Source organism: Portunus trituberculatus, chromosome 27 (assembly GCF_017591435.1).
Source record: "Portunus trituberculatus isolate SZX2019 chromosome 27, ASM1759143v1, whole genome shotgun sequence".
NCBI classification, from domain to species: domain Eukaryota; kingdom Metazoa; phylum Arthropoda; class Malacostraca; order Decapoda; family Portunidae; genus Portunus; species Portunus trituberculatus.
In genome coordinates, this window is record NC_059281.1 from 121,333 (window position 1) to 129,216 (window position 7,884).

The 7,884-nt window shown below is 38.8% G+C and overlaps 1 long non-coding RNA gene across 1 annotated transcript; it reads right to left on the minus strand.

Moving 5' to 3' along the window:
* Window positions 1-104: 104 nt before the first annotated feature.
* Window positions 105-6,499, minus strand: LOC123509564. Its single transcript, XR_006676223.1, has 3 exons — window positions 6,267-6,499; window positions 1,075-1,223; window positions 105-191 (listed from the first exon to the last, which is right to left on the minus strand). It is a non-coding gene; the product is annotated as an uncharacterized LOC123509564 (long non-coding RNA).
* Window positions 6,500-7,884: the final 1,385 nt, after the last annotated feature.

Consider the following 7,884-nt stretch of genomic DNA (forward strand, 5'->3'; position numbering starts at 1 on the left):
CAAATATGTCGATCTTGTGACGCTGTATCTCCTGAAGTAGCTGCTCGCGAGTGGTGGGCGGAACTGTGGGTGGGGTGGGCGTGGTTGTGGGCGGCGGCGGCGGGATGGGCGAGACAGAGGCGGGAGGTTAGGCGGCACGAGGTTGGAGTGGAATCTTGGCTTGCCTGGCCTTGGCTCCGGGTCATCTTCCCCTGAGAGAGAGAGAGAGAGAGAGAGAGAGAGAGAGAGAGAGAGAGAGAGAGAGAGGGAAAAAATCTTTTCTTTTCTCTCATCAAACGAGTCGTACTAATGACTGCAATTAGAAAAAGGGAAATAATGGAAGGTAATAATAATCAGCAGTCAATTCGTTAAGACAACACAGCAAGAACCAAGAAAACTGATCTACGCAAACTTTGGAGAGAGAGAGAGAGAGAGAGAGAGAGAGAGAGAGAGAGAGAGAGAGAGAGAGGAGATAAGCTTTCCACACAGGGCATTAGATTCATTAACACTCACCAAAAGAAGTCATATTATGCAGAAAGAAAATACGACAGACTTGACATGGACCATTTTTAGCAGTCCATTTTGAGTCAGTGTAGTATAGATGTCAACTGATGATTTGTTAACTTTACAACAAAACTTTTCTTTCTTAACAGCGAAGTGGTTAAAGATAATTTTTGTATAGTTATTCGTCCATTGCAATCACACCTTGTTTTACTCCGACTAACAACTAGTGACAAGATGAATTTTGATACTGTCTGTAGCAATGAAAGAGTCGCAAAGATTTCACACCACGTAGTAACTCAAAAGCTATGAAAATACGATACAAAGCCGTATTCTCACACAATCTGCTCTCTCACCAATCACCATGGCTATTTACAAAGGCCACAAAGTTGATTGGTTGTGTTCTCAATAGTGTTTTTCCTGTTAGTAATATAGAAATTTTTTTAATCTGTCTATGGAACTATATAAAAAAATCCCACACTTAAAAAACAGTGATAGTTTAACTAAAAGCTCTCTAAAAGTAGCGGAAGTGTGACGTAAAAGTATTTCAGATTAAATCCAAAGGTAAGAAGATTCAAACTCGCACACACTCACCCTCGACCCAAGAGGCGTCCTGGGAGCGGGACATTTGGGAGGCTCGAGCGTACCGCCAGTACTGAACCCACAGTAGGTAAAGGTAGGAGCCCATGCCCAGGAACACCAGGTTGAGGAAGAGCCACACACTCAGGCCCAGCATCCGCATCCTGCCGGGAGGAGCAGAGGCAAGGCGTTCACACAAAGGCGACTCTGTGTCTGAAATTTCACACTAGAAAAAATAGAGTTAGAGTTCAAGTATATTTAGTCAGTGAACAGAAGAGGAATACGCATGTCTCTTTTTTTATTTATCTATTTTTTATAGTGGGGCACTGGCCAAGGACATCAAGGAAAAAAAAAAGGAAGAGATAATTTATGTAAGAGTGAGAGAGAAAAAAATGACGGTCCCAATTCCTAAAGAGGCCAGTTTGTTTGAAAGAATTTTGTATTTTTCTGATGGTGATGCAAACAATGTAGTGTCTGAAGATGGGAATATTTAGTTATCTTCTCTCTCTCTCTCTCTCTCTCTCTCTCTCTCTCTCTCTCTCTCTCTCCACACACAGCGGGATGGTTGTTTGAGTTAACGCTGGCCAAACGAGACACGAGGGGATCAAAATGACGTCACAGGAAGTGCGACGTTGAGAGAGAGAGAGAGAGAGAGAGAGAGAGAAACAGCGTCATATTCGTTCGTTATAAACATGATTTGTATCGATGACGCAGTTAATTAATTAAAGTGGTGAGAGTCATGACAAAGTGCATTTTACCGCCACACACACACACACACACACACACACACACACACTAAACTGAACTAAACTTAACTAACGTATATACTAAGACCATATTCAGAAACGATTTGCTCTCTCTCTCTCTCTCTCTCTCTCTCTCTCTCTCTCTCTCTACTACGACGGTTGGCATAGGTCACATTGATGATCAGGCAGGTTCTCATGAGTGTTTCTCTTACTAATAATGTAACACTTTAGTTTATTTGTTACTACAACCACAAAAAACACTCGATAAACTGGTGTTCCTTCAGCTAGTGCTACCTCTCTCAGAAGTACTCCAAAATATGGATTATAATTACCAATGAATGTGTAACGTTTAATATTTTTTTCTTTTATTTCTTTTTTCTTTATTGCATCGTGTCCTCTTGATTTGCTAGGGCGCTTATAACTAGTAGGATTATTAAAACTAGCAAATATATAAATTTTTTAACATCTATAACTAACAGGACTCAAATATTTTTAACGGCGTTTACAACTAAGAGGACTTATTAACTAATATTTTTCTTGTAACGGCTATTTTAACTAGATTGTAGGATCTCAAACTAACTAATATTTTTTTCTAACGTCGCTTACAACTGCGAGGACTTACAACAAACTAATATTTTCCTTTTTTAACGGTTCATAACTAATAGGACTAAGAATAAAAAAAATATATATATTAGTTTAATTAAGAGTCCTATTAGTTATAAGAGCCGTTAAAAAAGAAAAATAACTAGTAGGATTCTTAAAGTTAGCCAATATTCTTTTCTTTTTAACACAAATGACAGTGAAAGTAAGCGATGAAAATTAGTTGACCCTCTGACCATGACTGTACGTATTTTCAAACATTTCACCGGATACGAGCACCACGATTAGCCTATACTTTTGACGTTATTTATTGGGATGTTACTGTGGTTCTCATGATTCCACAAGTTAAATAAGCATTCAACTCATCAATGGCAAGAAAACCCTTGAAACCACAACTTTTTTTTTTTTTTTTTTTTTTTTTTTTTTTACCTCTGTACGCTTTGGAATAGATGAGGGAGGGTTTCAAAATACGGGACTGGAATATACAAGTCCACGAAGCGAATATCAGACATGCCGTATTTTGCCAATAATTTCCTTAGAACGACTTTACTCATTATGGCATTTCCGTATCCAATGTTAAGTCTCTCTCTCTCTCTCTCTCTCTCTCTCTCTCTCTCTCTCTCTCTCTCTCTCTCTCTCATATAAGCATACCAATCATCAAAACAGAGTCACGGTTCACATTGCTTCCTATTGATTGGGACCATCCTCTCATTCATTCACCCTCCACACAATGAAAGGACAACACACAAGGACAGTAATTCTAACGGTACCAAATGATGTTGATGGGTGTTATCTTTATGGCAGAGATGAATACATGTCACACACACACACACACACACACACACACAGAGAGAGAGAGAGAGAGAGAGAGAGAGAGAGAGAGAGATTGGATAGCGTATACATTTATAAATAACAATATGTTTATATACAATTGTAGCTCTATATAGCGACGCCCATTATCAGAAACTAGCCAGCTGTAATCCAAGAACATTTATGCAGCTACAAAAACACACACACACACACACACACACACACACACACACACACGGAGCTACTCGAGTCAATAGTTATTTTGCGGAAGACCTCGTTTAATCCACAGGTGTCATCGGTCTTCTGCTTGGCACGCTCCACTTCCTGCTCTCTCTGTGTTTGCCTGTGTCTTGCTAATGTTATGATAATGTAATAGGTGTTGTGAGTGACTAATGATATACCACTGATGTTTTTTTTTTTTTTTCACACGATGTCACGAAGCGATGAATATAATGCATGGGAAACCGCGGCCTATCTTTTTTTTTTTTTTTAGTGAGCCTTTTTCTTTTAGGAATATACTTCTTAATTATAAAAAAAAAAGTAGTTCTAACAAACGTATAAATGAATATATAGTACTAACACGAGCAGAATGATTGACGCGCTAATGAAATTATATTAGGAGTTGTAAGTGGGTGAAGTTACAGAATCACAATGTCACTGCCTCTTTAAGTATAAGGGAAGGATACTGCCCATGGCGACACGGCACACAAGACGGGAACATGCAAGAAAGATAGGCTCACTTTATCTTTGTTGGGAACGTGCGACGAATGTGAGCCTTGGGGCCAGCGAAGCGAGGCGAGGTAACGAGACGCGTCCTTTGGGTGCAAGACTTTGTTCCCGTTTATTGTGTGTCTTGCTGTGTTTGGAAGGGCGGAGACTCAAAGGAAAGGACGGTCATTCTATTCAGTTCAGTCAAATAACTCCTGAACGTGATCATAACTTTGATTCACGTGTCGGGCGGCGGTGCGGTGATATAGTGCTGCTCTTATGGCGCTTCCTGCTTCTCGGTTCAGTAAATCCCATACTGAATTAAAAAAAAAAAAGAAAATAAATAAATAAATAAAATTAATTAATTAATTATACAGGTGGTACACTATGGCGGTTTAGTAAATTTGTAGAATCTTGATAGGTATATTACATTAAAATCAGTTCATGGAGTTCTTAAATTTCGAACATGCAATTAAAAATATAAATAAAATAATGAATAAATAGACAAATAAATAAACAAACAAATAAATAAATATATAAATGATCTACGAATACCATCATATATGTTTGTACCTTCCACCTTACCTCGAAAATGAGAGGATAATATTATATCTGGTATCAAAGAGGATGGAACGTACATTTGGTATCTCTTCTCCAACACACTTTTTTTTTTTTACTTGTACAGAGAAGTGAGACTGTTAGCCTTACCGATCGTAACAACTCATAACTATCTGTGTCAAGATAAACAAAAATGGATCGAGGTATGAACTACGCAAGACAACCTCGAGCAGCGCTAAGGTATAAATACATATTTGTATCAAAACAAAACCTTCTGTCAAGGGAGACCAAGCAAGGGCAATAAACAGATAACAAGGATAATCATTGTCGGTTATAAGCCTTGAGAGGGGAATGGGAGTGCACGGTGTGCTGTACCCTCTATTGCAACATACATAGCACACATACCTGTCAAGCTACTGTGGTGTCTTGTCATAAGATTTTCCTTTTGAAACCTTAAATTTGTGCATAAAACTGTAACCAAACCACAAGAAAACGAAGCCACACCCAAGAACTGACAAGCTGCTGGAGCGTGAAGTAAAAAAAGATTCTTTCATCACTGCCGAGGAACTGAAGGAAGCACACCGCGATGTGTTGGGAGAGATGTCATACATATAATACTTGAAAAGGGGAATTTATTTCAAATAAACACACACACACACACACACACACACACACACACACACACACACACACACACACACACACATTGCATGAGGAGAAAAAAATTAAGATTACTTACTCTGTAAGACCTGAAAATCATGGAAATCACGGAACACCTACAGAAAAAACGTAAAACTTGACAGGTATGAGTACACAGTGATGCAAGAGTAGTTGTCTAGAAGTGCACAAATTGAGTTAGAGCACCTTTTCTTTTTTCAGTATAAGGATGGAAATTTTAGTCGAGGGTACAAGGTGCTCACAGGTGATCACGTACTATCCACCTCCATCCCTCTACATCTTCAAACACCTCGCAGCAGTGATTTTGCGTCTTGATTATGCCAGCATTGTAGCCTGCCATTACAGAGCAGTGGTCCCCAAGCCAATGATCGAATGAGCCCGAAAATGTTTCTGAGGATTTCTGAAGGTTCTCAAAAAATAAAATGAATTATATATTATACAAATCTGTAAAAAAAAAAAAAAAAAAAAAAAAAAAAAAAAAAAATATATATATATATATATATATATATATATATATATATATATGTATATATAAACAACCAAAAACCAAAAAGATTAGGAACCTCTACTTTTGGGGTGTGCGCGGAAATTAAGCTAGTTTCAATATTCATACCACAATAGGTACGTTTCAGACAAAACCTACACAAAGGTATATATAGAAAGATTACCGTTTTATACGTATGATAATCCCTTCATTTCTACCAGCCAATGTATGCCACAGTGTCACGCAGATGTGTACAAATAATTTATCTCTGGATGACGTCCAGTCCAGTAGCAGCGGAGTGCCCCGGGTGGCATTTACCCAAGGGATTAAACTCACACGACATCCTAGTTATTGATTTTGTTTTGCCTCACCCTTCCCGTCAGCAGGTCTCGCCATCAACCACAACACACAGCACAGCAAGACACTCACACTGCTATTCTGCCTCCACCGTGGCATCACAGCACCACCCATAACCAAGTTGTATGGTGGAAATCCGCAGAATTTTGTAAACCACATCGAGCAAGCAGCACATTTTAATTTTAAACAGAATATTACACTAATTTATTGATTCACTAAGTTCCAAGCAATGTAGAATGCAATATGGAGGAACAATAAAACATTACCTGGCTGCCAATGGGGAGGGAAGCTGCAGGTTCGAGTCAGTGGATGCATTTTTCACCTCACCCCACAACTCCACCTGGGCGTCTGGCAGCGCCGTGTGTTGCCTGACAAGTGACGAGCGACACCTTGTTATTTTCTGTTTACTTCATGGTATATAGTTCACAACTCATATATAATGTGGCAGCATTTAGTTACGTTATTATGTCAAACATTCAGTAATATTGTAAAATGTTTGATCCCCGAATTGTTGATACTAGTGTGCGGTGCATCCACATATTGGCCTTTAGTGAATGATTTAAATAAAATATAAGTAATTCCTTAAATATTTCTTTTTTATATATTTTTTTCAACTGATATTTATTATTTGTTTAGAGAATTGGTGAAGTACCAAAAGTGAGATGAGGCTCAAGTGTTTGTTATTGTTTACATGCGGCGAGGAACAACGAGGCTGGCTGGCCTGTGTATTGCAGTATTTTAAGGTAAACTGTAGTATAACATCATTACAGAAATATATAATCAAAGTTTTGCTTCATAGATTAATCTTGATATCAGAAATAATCTAATCTCCAGCGTATCCTGCCGCAATTGCAGTGTGCATAGTTTTGAAAATAAATAGGTGTGTTTATTTTGTAGCAAGCATGGAGCACACAGCGTGCAGAGAATGAATCCTTAAATAAAGGAAGTGAAAAGATGTAAGCCATGGGATGTTGTAAGGGAGATGCTGAATAAACGGGAAGGTTACTTGCTGAGTAAATGTGAAGGATGTCCCTTCCTCATCGATTGGTTACTACTGGTATTGGTGGCTGATGAGGCCAGGTTGCCTTGATGAATTTTCGGCACTACCGTAATATAGACATCCGTCATTTACTTCTCTGTTGGTGGATTTGGGGATGCTAGCAGTCACCAGACCTTAGCCAAATATACACTGTTGCCAATCTAGCATAAGAATGTCATGATATGAGTATCATGATCATGATGCTGTACTATGTATTTAGAAGTCATGATTACAATCAACTTTAATTAGATTGGAGAGAAAAGATTGTTTCCACACGCATGAGTCCTAATAGCAGGGCCGGACTGGGAGACTTTTCAGGCCAGGAGTCATTCATGTAACCAGACCACCCTGGCCTTGCCCACATACACGTTCACACCCACACCTACATGCACACATGCATGTATGCTGGCATACACACACTCATACTGCATTTAGGGAGGAGGGGTATAGTGGATAAGGTGGTAAGCGTGGGATCTGGCAGACATCCATGTGGGTTCAGATCAGACCATGATCTGTCTTGAAACTTTGTCATTTGTCGGTGGTAAAGTTACCACATGTCACCATGATACCCAGGTTCTAGGTGGAAGTGTAAATGCCTTACACCAAAGATGCACCTAGGTGGTGATATGGGCCCAATATGGGTACCACTATAAAAAATTGCCTGCGCTGCTAATTGGTGAAACCTGGACAGCACTTCCCTCTCTTCAAGATACCTACAGACACTATCTTAGGCTATAACATAAAAAAAAAAAATAAAAAAAAAAAAAAAACAAAAAACAAACACACAACAAAAAAAAACTGGATTTGTGATAGACTCTTAAAGAGGAGAATAAAATTTTCTTGAG